Raw genomic sequence first — 16,548 nt, forward strand, 5'->3', positions numbered from 1 at the left:
GATTTTCTTCCGCGTTTTCTTCTAGAAGTTTTATAGTATTAGGTTTCACATTTGGGTCAGTGATTCAGTTGAGATCATTTTGGTACACGGCTTCCCAGGTGGCGCTAGTGGTAAAGAATCTGCCTACCACAGTAGGAGATGCGAGAGAAGTGGGTTTGATCCCTGGGTCAGGAAGATCCCCTGGAGGAGGGCATGGCAACCCACTCCAGTATTCTTGCCTGGAGGATTCCATGGACAGAGGAGCCTGGGGGGCTGCAGTCCATAAGGTCGCACAGAGTTGGGCACGACTGGAACGACTTAGTACATGGATCAAGGCCGTGTTTTGGCTTGGGGTTTGGGGGTTTCTGCACATGGATATCCAATTGTTCCAGCACTTTTGTTTAAAAGATGAGCCCTGGGATGGTTTTGTAGCAGACTGTCTCTGCGAAGACACTGTCCTGCAAGCAGCCTTCCCAGCGCCTGGATGGTGGTTTCCAGCAACCTCCAGAGGGCAGATTCCTGCAAGTCTGCCAGGACCACAGTGACTCCTCTGCTGTCCCGTAAGTCACAGCTGGGCTCCCCCAGCAAGACCTCAGCCTGGGAGTGGGGGCTCCAGCTCAGCCCAGCGCGGCACTTTGCTCTCTTTCTCTTCAGGCTGTGCTGCATGGCTTGCCGGATCTTAGTTCCCCAACCAGGAATCAAATCTGGGCCTTTGGCAGTAAAAGCATGGGGTGCTAACCACTGGGCCACCAGTGAATTCCCTACAGGTCACTTCTGTGTGTCCTTCACTTCCATCCGCCTTTGCAGTTAGTAATTCTTGAAGCAGAACTTTCCCAGTTCAGATTGCCATGTGGCTTTTGTCTGCTAATAGGGACCTAGTTGACACAGGTCTGGTGCAAAAGTTGTTGTTCATTGTTCAGTTGCTAAGTCATGTCCCACTCTGCGACCCCATGGACTGTAGCACGCCAGGCTCCTCTTCCCTCCACTGTCTTCCTGGAGTTTGCTCAAATTTACATCCATCGAGTCGGTGAGTCTATCCAACCATCTCATCCTTTGCTGTCTTTCTCCTCCTGCCCTCAATCTTTCTCAGCATCAGGGTCTTTTCCAGTGAGTCAGTTCTTCACATCAAATGGCCAAAGTATTGGAGCTTCAGCTTCAGCATCAGTCCTTCCAATGAATATTCAGGGTTGATTTCCTTTAGTGTTGACTGGTTTGATCTCCTTTCCGTCCAAGGGACCTTCAAGAGTGCAAAAGAGACATGGGCATTTTTATTTATTCTTTTGGCCGCCTCATGCAGCTTGCAGGATCCCAGTTGCCCAACCCAGGGATTGAACCCAGGCCTTCGGCAGTGAAAATGCTGAGTCCTAACCACTGGACCACCGGGGAATTCCCAACACGGGCACTTCTACAAAACTTATGGAGACTCACTCTGCCCCACAATTTGGACCATGTGGCCTACCCTCAGATACCCAATGTCTTCAACCAAATGGTAGTGATACTTGGATTGAAGACTGGGATGGGCTGCTAGGAGCATCCAGATGGCTGGAACAGAATTAAGTTTTCATCACCTTGATCCCCTTGTGGACCATTCGGGCTGGCCAAAGGGTCCTCTTAGAAGAAGGGAGGGGCCTCTGCTCAGGAGGGCCTGTTTAAGGTTAGGATTGGGGTCAGATCCTGGTTATCCCCAAAGAAGCTTTAGAGCCCCACCCGCCTTTCCTTCTGCTCATTGCCATGGTGACCAATGACAGGTGTCCCCCTTTGGGGACAGTCCTAGTTGGCGCTGAGCTGCCTGACCAAGGTGTGGGGCCAGGAGGGGGCGGCGGAGGTAGAGTCGGAAGTCTTCTAAGTGAACTTTTGAGAAGGCCATTCCAGTGCTTTGTGATGCCAGGGGCTGTGGGCGCCGGGAAGTGGGGAAGGGCCTCTGGCTCCTTGACCGCCAGCCCTCTCTGGGGCAGCTTTTGTGGTAAAGAAGCACCATGATGTGCTCGTCCGACTCTGACCCCGTGGACGGCAGCCTGCCAGGCTCCTCTGTCCATGGGGATCCTCTGGGCAAGAACACTGGGGTGGGTCGCCATGCCCTCCTCCAGGGGATCCTCCCAACCCAGGGACTGGACTCAGGTTTCCTGCACTGCAGGCGGACTCTTTACCGCCCAACCACCAGGGGAGCCCCAGAAGTCCCGTATCAGGCTGCTAATGAAACGGCCGCCACAACACTGCTCAGAGCCAGGAGCCACCGTGGCAGCTCCTCTGAGAGTCCTCACGTGGCCTTCAGAGACCCTAGTTCCAGAGAGGCCACATTCTAAGTTCTGGATGACCATGAATCTGGGGGTACACCATCCACCCCAATACACAGAAACAGCGACATCATTATAAACAGCCAGAGGCAGTGACAATGCAACACATTTTATCAAGGGACCCCAAAATAGAAATGGCTTAATCAAGAGAGATATGTATTTTTCTTTCATGTAGCACTCAGCCAAGCTTCCGAGTGCTAGTACGGAGACCCCACCTTCTCGGGGATTTGCTCAAGGCCTGGTTTCTGTCTTGCAGCCCAGAGTGGCTGCTCCAGCTCCAAGCATCACCTCCACACTCCAGCAAGGAGGAAGAGCAAAAGGGACATGAAGAGCATGTGCTGAGTCACTCACTGTGTGTGACTGCAACCCCGTGGACTGTAGCCCACCAGGCTCCTCTGTCCATGGGATTCTCCAGGCCAGAATACTGGAGTGGGTTGCCATGCCCTTCTCCAGGGGATCTTCCCGACCCAGGGATCGAACCCAGGCCTCCCACATTGCAGGCGGATCCGTTACCATCTAAGCCACCAGGGAAGCCCATGAAGGGCATAGCCTTGCCTTTAAAGATGGGATCTAGAAAAGCATACCTCTTCTGTTCATACTGGGCTTCTCTGGTAGCTCAGCTGGTAAAGAATCCGCCCGCAATGCAAGAGATCCCGGTTCAGTTCCTGGGTCAGGAAGATCCCCTGGAGAAGGGAAAGGCTACCCACTCCAGTATTCTGGCCTGGAGAATTCCATGGACTGTATGGTCCACGGGGTCACAAAGGGTTGGAGGCGACTGAGTGGCTCTCACGTTCACTTTCTGCTCACATCCCATTGGCCAAAGGTTAGTCACATGACCTTTCTTGCTGCAAAGCATGATGGGAAATGTAGTTTTTCATGGTCAGTTAGTTCACTTCAGTAGCTCAGTCGTATCGGACTCTTTGCGACCGCATGAACTGCAGCACGCCAGGCCCTCCTGTCCATCACCAACTCCTGGAGTTTACTCAAACTTATGCCCATCGAGTCGGTGATGCCATCCAGCCATCATCCTCTGTCGTCCCCTTCTCCTCCTGCCCCCAATCCCTCCCAGCATCAGGGTCTTTTCCAATGAGTCAGCTCTTCGCATGAGGTGGCCAAAGTACTGGAGTTTGAGCTTCAGCATCAGTCCTTCCAATGAACACCCAGGACTGATCTCCTTTAGGATTGACTGGTTGGATCTCCTTGCTGTCCAAGGGACTCTCAAGAGTTCTCCAACACCACAGTTCAAAAGCATCAACTTTTTGGCGCTCAACTTTCCTCACAGTCCAACTCTCACATCCATACATGACCACTGGAAAAACCATAGCCTTGACCAGACGGACCTTTGTTGGCAAAGCAATGTCTCTGCTTTTTAATATGCTGTCTAGGTTGGTCATAACTTTTCTCCCAAGGAGTAAGTGTTTTTTAATTTCATGGCTGCAGTCACCATCTGCAGTGATTTTGGAGCCCAAAAAAATGAAGTCAGCCACTGTTTCCACTGTCTCCCCATCTATTTCCCATGAGGTGATGGAACCAGATGCCATGATTTTAGTTTTCTGAATGTTAAGCTTTAAGCCAACTTTTTCACTCTCCTCTTTCACTTTCATCAAGAGGCTTTTCAGTTCCTCTTCACTCTCTGCCATAAGGGTGGTGTCATCTGCATATCTGAGGTTATTGATATTTCTCCCGGCAATCTTGATTCCAGCTTGTGCTTCATCCAGCCCAGCATTTCTCATGATGTACTCTGCATGTAAGTTAAATAAGCAGGGTGACAATATACAGCCTTGATGTACTCCTTTTCCTATTTGGAACCAGTCTGTTGTTCCATGTCCAGTTCTAACTGTTGCTTCCTGACCTGCATACAGGTTTCTCAAGAAGCAAGTCAGGTGGTCTGGTATTCCCATCTCTTTCAGAATTTTCCACAGTTTATTGTGATCCACACAGTCGAAGGCTTTGGCGTAGTCAATAAAGCAGAAATAGATGTTTTCCTGGAACTCTCTTGCTTTTTCGATGATCCAGCGAGTATTGGCAATTTGATCTCTGGCTCCTCGGCCTTTTCTAAAACCAGCTTGAACATCTGGAAGTTCACGGTTCACGTATTGCTGAAGCCTGGCTTGGAGAATTTTGAGCATTACTTCCTTTTCTCCGTTGCTTTTTGCTTCTCTTCTTTTCACAGCTATTTGTAATGCCTCCTCAGACAACCATTTTGCCTTTGTGCATTTCTTTTCCTTAGGGATGGTCTTGATCCCTGTCTCCTGTACAATGTCACGAACCTCCATCAGTTTTTCATGGTAGCCGCCGCATATTCCGCTAAACTTTGTGTTTTTCTGGAACCCCTCAGTCTTGGGCACAAGTATGTCATGGGGAAAACGGAGAAATGGAGACTCAGGTCCTTCCAGACATAGATCATCCCACTTCCCCAGGTCCTGATAACATAGGACTGAGGCCAGGGGTCACTCATGTCTCTCCAGGCGGGTATTCTGAGAGGTGTGGATGCCTTCGGGCCCAGGCCAGGCCTGGGGAAGGTGATGGCTGCCCCAGTGGATGGGGGAGAGACGGGGGAGGGAGAGGATGGCTCCAGGCAGAGGGACGGAACTCGCAGAGGCCCAGAGGCAGCGGGCTGCGGGCCGACGTGGAGCCTGCTTTTGCGTGGTGACTGTTGCCGCATTCAGGTGATGCTGCAGTGGGGCTGTGAGCCCCTCGTCCGCTCTCTGCACTTACTCTTCGCCGTCCTGATGGGTCGGGTGTCGTGGGGTCCGTTCCGGGGGCCTCAGTTCAGTGCATGTGGCTCTCTTCTCTCACTCACTGCATCTCCGCCACGTGCTTGTCATCTGATCTTGATTTCACGCTTGCTTGACCTTAACGCTGGGCTGGATGAAGCACAAGCTGGAATCAAGATTGCCGGGAGAAATGTCAGTAACCTCAGATATGCAGATGACACCACCCTTATGGAAGAAGTGAAGAGGAACTAAAGAGCCTCTTGATGAAAGTGAAAGAGGAGAGTGAAAAAGTTGGCTTAAAACTCAACATTCAGAAAACTAAAATCATGGCATCTGGTCCCATCACCTCATGGGAAATAGATGGGGAGACAGTGGAAACAGTGTCAGACTTCATTTTTTTGGGCTCCAAAGTCACTGCAGATGGTGACTGCAGCCATGAAATTAAAACACACTTGTTTCTTGGAAGAAAAGTTACGATCAACCTAGACAGCATATTAAAAAGCAGAGATATTACTTTGCCAACAGAGGTCTGTCTAGTCAAAACTATGGTTTTTCCAGTGGTCATGTATGGATGTGAGAGTTGGACTGTAAAGAAAGCTGAATGCCGAAGAACTAATGCTTTTGAACTGTGGTGTTGGAGAAGACTCTTGAGAGTCCCTTGGACTGCAAGGAGATCCAACCAGTCCATCTTAAAGGAAATCAGTCCTAAATATTCATTGGAAGGACTGATGCTGAAGCTGAAACTCCAATAATTTGGCCACCTGATCAGAAGAACTGACTCATTTGAAAAGACCCCGATGCTGGGAAAGATTGATAGGGGGAAGAGAAGGGGACGACAGAGGATGAGATGATTAGGTGGCATCACCGACTCAATGGACATGAGTTTGGGTAAACTCCGGGAGTTGGTGATGGACAGGGAGGCCTGGCGTGCTGTGGTCCATGGGGTCGCAAACAGTCAGACAGGACTGAGCGACTGAACGGAACTGAACCTATGGGAATCCTGTGGGTCTCACTCTAGGCTGCTGGGAGGGACTGAGCCTGTGCAGGCAGGGACCCCGCAGAGCTGGAGGCACAGGGCTCAGGGCGTCTGCTCTCGGGGCCGGAGCTGTCCCCCCTGCTCACACTGCTCACCTGCTCCGCAGCGGTTGGAGGTCTTGGAGACTTCTGCTTCTTGAGTCCCAGGACCCAATTTTTTGTTGTTGTTGTTCTTGTTAGGGGAAGGGTCCCTTGGATGTCTAGTGCACTGCCTGCAATGAGCCAAATAGTGGCCCCAAAAGAGATGTGCTCACATCCTCACCCCTGGACCCTGTGAATGGGACCTTATTCATAAAACAATCCTTGCAATGTAATTAAGATCTTGGGAAGAGGAGACCAGTCTGGGTTTTCTTGGGGTGGAGGGGGGGACAAATCCAGATAGTGTCCTCATGGGAGACTTACAGAGAGGACAGATGGAAACAGGGGAGGAGATGGGCAGAGATGGGGCCATGCTGTCCATGCCAAGGGAGCTGGGGGCGGGGATGACCCTACCCTGGAGCCTGTGGGGAGTGGCCCTCCACACCAGGATTTTGGACTTCTGGACTGCAGAACATGCAGACTAAGTTTCTGTCATTTTTAAGTCACCCTTTGTGGTTATTTGTTACAGGGGGTGCTTTCAAGAATGAGAAAGTTCTGTACCTGGAATGTGGCTTGCAGCAGGGGCCTTTGAGAGGTGCAGTTGGTGGGAATGGGGTACCTTGGGGGCCACTGGCTGGGGTGGTCCCAGGCATCTTCTGGCTTCTGCCCTATAGTTTGGAGGGATCTTATTTTTTGGATGCTGGGAGAGGCTTTTTTTTTTCTTTTAATGCTCATTGTCCATTTCTCCTTTGTGGTTTATTAATTGCATATCATACTCTTTTAAAAGTATTTGTTTTTATTTATGTTTGGCTGCACCGGGAGTTGGATGTGGCATGCAGAATCTTCAGTTGTGGCACCTGGTATCTAGGTCCCCAACCAGGGATTGAACCCAGGCCCCCTGCGTCGGGAGCTCAGAGGCTCAGCCACTGGGCCACCAGGGACATCCCTGAGGGATTCTATTCAGAATGCCTTTTGGAGGCCTTCTTGCTCTTCTTCCCAGAATATTCTCTCTATGAATTCTTTTTTTTAAAACATTTTTATAATTCTTCTCCATGCATGCAGTTACAAAAGCATCTTGTATCCGTGATCCACTGCCGCATAACAAAGCACCCCATGCCCAGTAGCTCAGAATGGTGAACACTTCGGTGGGTCAGGAATCTTGGAGCCGCTCATGTGTTTCTGGTCCAGGATCTCTACGAAGCCAGGCTCTCGGTCCTTTGAAGGCTTAAGCGGGAATGGAGGACCCATGAGCTGGCGGGTTGATGCTGGCTAGAGGTCAGTTCCCGGCCAGGCCGACCTCTCCGTGGGGCTGCCTGAGTGTGCTCACAGCATGGCGGCCTGCGATCCGTTTGCCAGGTTGGGGCAGAGGTCCCTGGAGGTCACACACCAGCATTCCCCCTGTGCCGGGAGTGAGGGTCCGGGGGCCCCCTGGGAGCCTGCATCATTTATCCCCGAGGATGAGTCAGGTCTACACAGGGAGGCTATGAGGGGATTAAACCACAGCAGGACACGCTGAGGTTAGACCCAGTGCAGAACTTTTCTTAGTGTGACCCCAACCAATGCGGTGCATTTCCCAGCAGGTTCTCACAGGAGCCCTAAGACAAGGACTGTTCCTCCACGCTGTGGAGCCAGCCAGCCTGGGTCATGAAGATGAGCACCCTCTCAAAGCCACATGCTGCCGTGATGGGGCCAGGCCAGGCACCATAGTGACTATCTGCGTGAGTTATTTCACGATTAGGAACCCTAAACTAACTAGCCACCACCAGCTTGAAGAGCTCAGGAAAAGGTCGAAAGGAGATGCCACGTGTCCCACCACCTCCCAGAATCCTTCTCACTGGAATGCATCTTGGTTGAGCAATGCGTGCACCGCTAGGAAGGACCCTGAGTCAGAACGATTGGTCAGTGACAACTCGGAAACTAATCCCATCATCAGTAAACCTGAGCCTTCGAGCCACGGGGCAGAGCAGTCCTCCTGGGTCCCCTCACCCTCCTGTTCTCTGTCTGGGTGCCCCTTCCCAATAAAGTTCTTGCTCCGTGAGCATGTCTGTCTCCTCGGGCAATTCATTTCCCAGTGTTAGACAAGAGCTCACTCTCAGGTCCTGGAAGGGGTCCCCCTTCCTGCAACAAATGGCAATCCAGGAGATGTGTTCGGGGCGCTGAAAGCAGAATGGAGAGGGGTGAGCGTCAGCTGAGGACAGTCTGCCGCCCAGGAGGCGGGGAGGGAAACAGACAGGGGGCTAAACCGCCCTGGGACTGCAGCTCCCACGTTCTCACAGTTCGTGCTGCCCAGGGCCTGCGCCTTTCGCCATCAGAGGCCCCCTGGAGGAGGGGGGAATGGCAGGTCTCTTCCCCAGCTACCCCGGGTGGGGGCTCCGTGCTGAGTTACCATGGAAAGCAGATGGTTAGAAACCGTTGACCCAGAAATGTCGCCTGCTGGAACCTGTCCTGAGTTAATCATTAAGGAAGGGGGTGAAGACTTAGCTGGTCATCACCCAGCCTTGTTAAGAGAGAGTCCAGAACACCCCACATGCCCGCCGAGAGGTGACTGATCTCATACACAAATGAAGGTCCATTTGGGCAACAGTCCTGTGCAAACCTTAAGACAGGGCTACAGCCCCAGGCCCCGAACTCTGGACACTTCTCAAGAGAGACGCATTCTCCAGGGCCCGGGGTCTGCCTGACCCCCACAGAGAGGCCGTAGCCTGCATCTACACCCTCAAGATGGTCAAGATTTGGGGGAAACAAGTCTTTCCGATGCCAAAAGGAAGCTTATCTTTATTGATGCTCGTGTGTGTGTGCGTGTCTGACTCTTTGCAATGCAATAGCCTTCCAGGCTCCTCTGTCCATGGTCATTCTCCAGGCAAGAATACTGGAGTGGGTTGCCATGCCCTCCTCCAGGGGATCTTCCCAACCCAGGGATTGAACTTGCATCTCTTATGTCTCCTGTATTGGCAGACGGGTTCTTTACCACTAGCACCACCTGGGAAGCCTACAGATGTTTAGACAAGCTCATTTACCTATCATCCAAATGAAAACACAACATTTAGTAAAACTTCACTTAGGACTTGTGGATCCCCGAGAATACAGCTGAGGACTCCAGATCTCCTGAGAAACCCAGTGACAAAGCGTAGGGGGAGTGTGGTCCCAGTTGTGTGTATTACAGACAGGAATGCAGGTATACATTGATGGGTGTATATGCAATAATAAAAAAAAATCCTAAAATCTGGAAAGCCACGCACTTAGATGCTACAGTGATAACATCAGTTGGATATTGAGGTTACAGGTGACTTTTATTCATTCTTACTCACCTGTATCTTTTCTTACTAAGGTGAAATTCACATGCTGTAAATTTAACTGTTTTAAGTTGTACAATTGAGTGACATTTAGTACATTCACAGTGTTGGGCAATCAACGTGTCTATCTGATTCCAAAACCTTTTCATCCCCCCCAAAAGGAAACCCAAGTACGCCTCAAGAGTCACTCCTGATTTCCCCCACCCCGGCCCCTGTCACCCACCAAGCTGATTTCTGTCTCTCAAAGCCCTTCTCTTCTGGATATTTCATACAAGTGGAATCACAGTATATATCCCCGGGGGATGGCAGAGCAACCCACTCCAGTGTTCTTGCCTGGAGAATCCCCATGGACAGAGGAGCCTGGCGGGCTACCGTCCACAGGGTCACAGAGAGTCAGACACGACTGCCTCGACTTGGCACACACGCACACAGGCATTCCACGTGTGCCTTTTGTCTCGCTTCTTTCCCTTAGTTCCCGGCGCTCGTGTGTGTGGTCACGTGGCCAGGGCTTCATCCCTCCTTGTGGCTGACTGGCGCCCCATCGTATGGATGGCCCATGTATTATTATTATTCCATTCACGAATAGAAATGTCCATTTATCAGTTGGTGGACATTTATCTGTACTTTTTTATTTTGGCCCCGTCACGCAGTGTGTGAGATCTTAGCTTCCCGACCGTGGACTGACAGGCAGAGTCTTAGTTCCTGGATTGCCAGGGAAGCCCCACCTGTATCTAAGACCCTCTGTGCAGAGGATGAGTCAGACGCAGGGCCTTGCCCCACCTTCTCTCCCAAGTCCTCCCTGTCCCATCCTTCTTCACTTCTCCACCCCTCCCTGCTTCCAGGCTTCAACCCGCTCAACAGTGAGGATCTGGAGGAGGTAAGGTTAGGACTGTTATCAACACAGGTCATGAGAATGGCTCGTGTTCCACTCTGGGCTCTTTCAGATCCTTGACACTTGAAGATTCCCAGCAGCGCCACGCCAGTCACAAAAGGACAGACGTCGTGGTCCTAGGAAAGGGCAGCGTGCAGTATGCAGGTGCGCGTGCAGACATACGAGGAGTGTCCACGCACCTGGAGGTCTGCAGGAGGCGTCAACCAGCCCCGCCGAGGGATGCCAGCTCGCTCCGGTCCCCAAAGGGCAAAGAGGGCTGCAGCGGACTCCCCATGAGGGCGGCTGGGCCTCACTGTGCAGTTGTTCCTCCAGGATAAACTCGGAGCAGAGTTTGCCTAGCTTTCCCGGTCTCCGAGGACTGGGGCCCGGCAGGCACAGGAAGGGGAGGGTTCGCCTAGAGGCAGCTCTGGCGGAGGTGGGGGGGAGGTGAGGGGGGCGGTCACAGGCTCATCAGAACCCACAAACCCGCCCTGGGGCACTCTGTCCTCTGAGGACAGGTTCTCCCAGGAGGGTGTGGCGTGTGGACTGTGTTCTGGCAGGCTGCCGTCCCCCCGGCCAGATGCTGGGTGCCTGCCAGGCCCCTTACGCTCCGTCTGGCCAGCCAGACCATTTTTCCCCGGGCCGGCCTGCGCTCCTGCCCGGGGCCTTGAGGAGGTGATGGGAAAACAGGCCCACCGTCCTCACTGCGGGGGCTGCAGGGCAGAGGCAGAGCACTCCTGAGGCGCCCCTGGGGCCCAGGCTCTGCCTGCACCGGCCGGGCAACACGAAGTGCGGGTGAGACTCCACGCGCGGCCTCTGGAGGCCCTGACCCGCGGGGACCCTGCACGCACCCCTCCTGCCCGGGGCGACAGGGCTCCGCTGACCCCGGGCGGCCTGTGTGCTGAGAGGCCAGCAGAGCCAGGAGCGAGCCGGCCGGCGCTCCACTGCGGCCGTGGCCACCCTCGGCTGGGACGCCATTCAGACGGCAGTGCCGTCAGCCCAACAGATCGAGGGCCTCCCCAGGACGCTGGCCTTAGAGGGGTTTCCGGGGCTGAGGCAGGTGGTGGGGGGGGGGCTCCCCCTCCGTGGGGGCTCAGGGCCAGGCCGAGGCGACCAGACTGCCCAGGAGTCCTCGGCCTCTCACTGTGCGCAGTGTCCAGCGACGTCCAGCTGGAGGCAGAGCTGGGCTTACAGAACCCAGGGGCCAGGCGCGGGGGCTCACACCCCTGTCAGGACCCCTGCCGGCTAGGACCGCCCGCTGGACCCCGGGGGTCACACACACCGCTCGTGGCTGCTGGGACCCCACAGCATACCCCTGCCCCTAGCCTCAGGTCCCGGGCAGGGCCCACAGTCTGCCAGGCCCAGAGCCCAGGACTGGGGGTCCACAGGCTTCTAGCGGCCCGTGGGAGTGTTTTCAATTTTTTTTCCCCTCCAAATCAGAAAGAAATTGGAAGGGGAAATAATGAACTTTCAGGGTTCATTTTTACCCTTTTCACACCACTACGGTCAGAATATAACTTTCCTTTTTGTAGAGGAAGGGAGGGAGGCAGAGACAGGAGGGAGCAGGGAATGGGGGGGGGAGGACGGGACAGGGAGAGCTTGCTTGGAGCCCACAGCCTTGGCGGTGGCAGGCGCTCTGTCGCCCCAGCCTCCGACGTTGGGGTGAGTGTCCCGGGGCTGCTGCTCCCAGCCTGTGCCGACCCCGAGCCCGGTGGAGAGGTGGGTGGGCGGGGAGTTCAGAGGAAGGGGACAGAACGCAGAGTGGGCAGGGGGCGGGAGGAAGGGAAGCCCCCAAACCCTGTACAACCCCCCGACACCATTTCGGCCACAGCGTGGGCACCAAGCCCTCCAGCCTGCTGGCTATCCAGGGCCAACCACTGTGCCCCTCACTGGGGCAGCCACCCCGGGGCGGGTCAACTCTTGGGAGGGGGGGCGGGCAGAGGCTTGGGTGTGCCCCCCTGCGGAGCAGAGAGGCCGGGCCACCCCAGCCCCTCCCCCGGCCTCCACCCTGCGGCCGGGGCTGCGTCCACTGGGGGGCAGTGCCGCCCAGCCGTCAGCAGAGTCGGCTGGCGAGTGTGGTTGAGAACCAGAGTGGGCCTGGGGTGCCGGATGTATTTTATCCCTGTTTGAGGATAACAAGCAGGACACCCGGTGAGATTTCCATCCCAGATAAACACCGAATGACATTTTTTAGCACACGTTTGTTCTAAATATTACCTGGGACGTTGTTCAGTGGCTAGGCTGTGTCCCACTCTTTGGGACCCCACAGACTGCAGCACACCAGGCCTCCCTGTCCATCGCCAAGTCCCGGAGCTTGTTCAAACTCATGTCCATCGAGTCGGTGATGCTATCCAACCATCTGATCTTCTGTCGCCACCTTCTCCTCCTGCCCTCAATCTTTCCCAGGATCAGAGTCTTTTCAAACGAGTTGGCTCTTTGCAGCAGGTGGCCAACGTATTGGAGCTTCAGCTTCAATCCGTCTAATGAATATTCAGGATTAATTTCCTTTAGGATGGACTGGTTTGATCTCCTTGAAGTCCAAGGGACTCTCAAGAGCCTTCCCCTGGGACATACTTGTCCTGAAAAAGTGCTTGCTCTTTGTTGACCTGCGGTTCAGATCTCCCCAGGGCCCTGTATCATTTTATTTGCCAGGTCTGCTGCCTGGTCCTGGGGCAGCACAGGCAAGGGCCGGGAAGGCATCCAGGTGGGGCTGTAGCCCCGGCGCCAGCTTCACCAGCTCAGGGACGGATGTCTGGCTGGGGCACCAGGAAACCACACCCGCACTGCACAGTAACGCAGGGGGTTGTTGGCACTGGTGCTGGCTGGCATCCAGGCAGGGTGGGGCCGGGTGTGTTAGAATGAGCTCCGGAAGCTTGCCTCTAACCTCCCACCCAGAGGCAGCAGGACCCAGTGACTGTGATTAGGGATTCATTTATCCAGGTCTCCGAATGGTGAAATCCCCGGCGGTGCTAGTGGTAAAGAATCTGCAAGAGATGCAGGCTCTGTCCCTGGGTCGGAAAGACACCCTGGAGAAGGAAATGGCGACCCGCTCCAATATTTTTGCCTGGGAAATCCCACGGACACGAGAAGCCTGGTGGGCTACAGTCCGTGGGGTCTCAAAGAATCAGACACGACTGAGTGACTGAATACACGCTGAATGGTGAAGGGGGAGGCGAGGGTCAGAGGCCAAAGAACTGGGTCTGCTCTCTCTGGGAGGGTCGGCTGCTATAGTTTGAGTTGTTGGAATGCTCTAGGCTTCTGCAGTGCGCAGCCTGCGTAACTGTGCCAGGTGGTCCCGGGCTGTGTCTCTGCTTCCCTCTTCACCCAGGGCCTCCGCCTCATCTCCACCTGCCAGGCTTCCTCTTCCGCCATGGCCCCTGTGGGAGCGCAAGAGTGTCACTGGTTATATTTAGGTCATGGGTTCACCTTGAGTTTCACTGTCACGTACGGACAGATGTGAGAGTTGGACCATAAAGAAGACCGAGGGCCAAAGAATTGATGCTTTTGAACTGTGGTGGAGAAGAGTCTTGAGAGTCCCTTGGACTGCAAGATCAAATCGGTCAATCCAAAAGAAAAGCAACCCTGAATATGCACTGGAAGGACTGATGCTGAAACTGAAACTCCAATACTTTGGCCACCTGATGCAAAGAACTGACTCATTGGAAAAGACCCTGATTCTGGGAAAGGTTGAGGGCAGGAGGAGAAGAGGGCAGCAGAGGATGAGATGGTTGGATGGCATCACTGACTCAGTGGACATGCATTTGGGCAAACTCCAGGAGACAGTGAAGGACAAGGAAGTCTGGTGCGCTGCAGTCCGTGGGGTCACAAAGAGTCGGACACGACTGAGCAACAGACCAACAAGTGAGTGGAGAGACTCATGCTCCCCCGGGTCTGCTCTGCCCCCGTGCCACGTGGCCAACCTCCACGGCTGGCTCGAGTGCTTGCGTCTAAGTTCGCAGAGGGGCGAAGGCAGGAGTTCAGAAAGCCCGCTCCCTGGGACGGGGTCTCCACAGGGGAACGCAGAGCAGGCTGGACAGACAGAATGGGACTGCTCCCTGGGGCCCGCGTGCAGCTCCTTTCAGTGATAGCACCCTCTTGGGCCCAGTTATCTGGAGGCCACCCCTGGTGCAGAAGCAAGCCAGCGGTTTCTGCCAGTGACTCTTCTCTGACGACCCTGTCGTCAGTCCCTTTCTGCGGGTGGTGGCCCAGGCTCAGCAGGTCGGGCCCTGGAGTGTCCCCAGGCAGCCCGTGAGCTGGCGGGCCCCAGGTAGCAGGCGTGCTCCTCTCTTGACTTACAAGGGTGGAGTCCTTCATTCATTCATTCACCAGTGAATTGTGCAGGCCCCAGCCACAGCGTAGGGAGCTGCCGGGACAGGCCTCAGGGGTTGGGTGAGAGGACGTGGTGGGTGGTGGCAGGAAGCGCCAGCCTCTGCCCTGCCCTCGGGGCCCCGGGACACGGCCAGCACAGCACCCACGGCCCAATCCGGGCCTGACCTGGCTGGGGGAGGGAGGCGGCTTCCCTGCAGGCCCCGTGTGGGCAGCCCTGGGTCACGCAGCTTGGCTCTGGGTCGGAGAGGAAATGCAGCAGAAGGGACTGCTTGACCTGGCTCACGTCAGGTCAGGTGGCTAGGGGTGAGGGGAGCAGGCCAATTTAGGATTGAGTCCAACACGCGCAGGGGAGGGTGGAGGAGGCCTGGTCCCTCCCTCTCTCCCCAGCCCCAGCCTCCACGGTGCAGGGGACATCCCCCACACCGTGACGGGGAGGGCTTCTCTAGGGGTTCATGGAGGCGGGACAAGAGGCCCCAGGCACCGCCGAGCCCCACGGCCGAGAGGCAGCCCCCTGGTCCGTGGCCGAGGCCAGGACTGAGTGGCGTCAGGCAGCGGGCAGCCCGCTTGGCCTCCGGCCCTCTCCAGTCCTCCGGGCTGGCCTGGGCAGCGCTGGGGCAGCTGACGGAGTCTGGACGCCAGCTGGGTCAGGGGTGAGGTGACCGAGGGCGGCTGCCCAAGGGCGGGCCTGGCACCTCACGCCACCTGTCCCCCTTTGTGGCCAGTGCCCCCGGCCTGCACGGGGCCCCACGCCCGGCTGAGCACAGTGAAGCCCAGAGGCATGGCTGGTTTGCAGTCATCCCCGGGGGCTGACCCCGGGCACCAGCGCCTGTCTCCTGCTCCGTTTTGCTGGCCAGGGGCCCCCAGGCGCTCTCTTGCCCTTCTGGGCCCCTGTCTGTTCCGTGGACGGTGGGGGGAGGCCATCTCCAGGCGGGGTACCCAGCAGAGACCGGGGTGCCAGCTGACGTCAGGGGCAGGGAGGCCGCCTCGACCCTTGGGGCAGCCCCTCCTTGATGCTTTCTGCCTTCAGACCCTCTCATGCCAAGGTCCCCGCTCCCACCCGAGCCTGGAACTCAGACGTGAGTGTCGTGGCCGCGACAGGCCGAGCGTGGGGGCCGTCACTTTCGTGGAGAGCTGGCCGGGGGCGGGGCGGGGGTCGCGGCCCTCGGCTCTCCAGCAATGGGAGAGGCCGCTGCAGAAAGGGCCTCACCCCCTGGGGGCTGCCAGCCTCGGCTCCCCTCGGGTTCTTGCCGCCCCTCCTCTGTTCAGCGGCATCTCCTGGACTCCCCGCTCACTGCCCCGGACAGCTCCTCGGACGCTGTCCCCCAGCCCAGAGCCCCTCTGGGAGAGGCTGTGGCTCACCTTCCCAGCCGCAGCCCCCAGGCAGGCCTGTGCCGCGGCAGCTCGGACACCACAGGCAGGCGGACGCTCCCTGCTGGCCCCCGGGCACGGGCCGCACATGCCTGGCTCCCCGGGCCCCGGCCAGCACCCCGGTGGAGCCCCAGCCCGTGGTACCGCCCTCACCCCCTCCCTGGGGAGCCTGTGGGCCCAGCAGCGCCCAGCACGGCAGAGACCTGGGAATCGGGCCCAGAGGCCTCGTCTCATCTATTTTTAAGCGCGAGCCCATGAAAGATTCACAGGCAGCTTTATTTACCAGTGGGTGGGGGGTGGCACACCCGCCGAGGGGGCCCCACACACAGGCCCTGGCGAGCTTGCCCGAGCAGCCTCCCCTCCGGCGGCACCTCCTTCCGCAGGCCGGGCTGCGCTCTCTCCGCCTGCCTTCCTCCCAAAGAGCTTCTCCCTAGGAGGGCCGGCCCCCCGGAGACACTCCCCCAGAGGGTGGGGGGCTCCTCCCGGCGCCCTCGACAGGGTGCTCTGCACCCCGCTCCACGCTGTCCCTGATCTCCTGTGACTCGGAGCCTTTGTCCCCTCCTGGCTCCCGCATCCTGGCTTTA

At 56.3% G+C, this 16,548-nt stretch overlaps 1 long non-coding RNA gene across 1 annotated transcript; it reads right to left on the bottom strand.

Annotated features, from left to right (window-relative positions):
• Positions 1-276: 276 nt before the first annotated feature.
• LOC136163657 (uncharacterized) lies at positions 277-16,093 on the bottom strand. Its single transcript, XR_010662285.1, has 3 exons — positions 15,956-16,093; positions 12,485-13,644; positions 277-1,216 (listed from the first exon to the last, which is right to left on the bottom strand). It is a non-coding gene; the product is annotated as an uncharacterized lncRNA (long non-coding RNA).
• Positions 16,094-16,548: the final 455 nt, after the last annotated feature.

Source organism: Muntiacus reevesi, chromosome 3 (assembly GCF_963930625.1).
Source record: "Muntiacus reevesi chromosome 3, mMunRee1.1, whole genome shotgun sequence".
Classification (NCBI taxonomy): domain Eukaryota; kingdom Metazoa; phylum Chordata; class Mammalia; order Artiodactyla; family Cervidae; genus Muntiacus; species Muntiacus reevesi.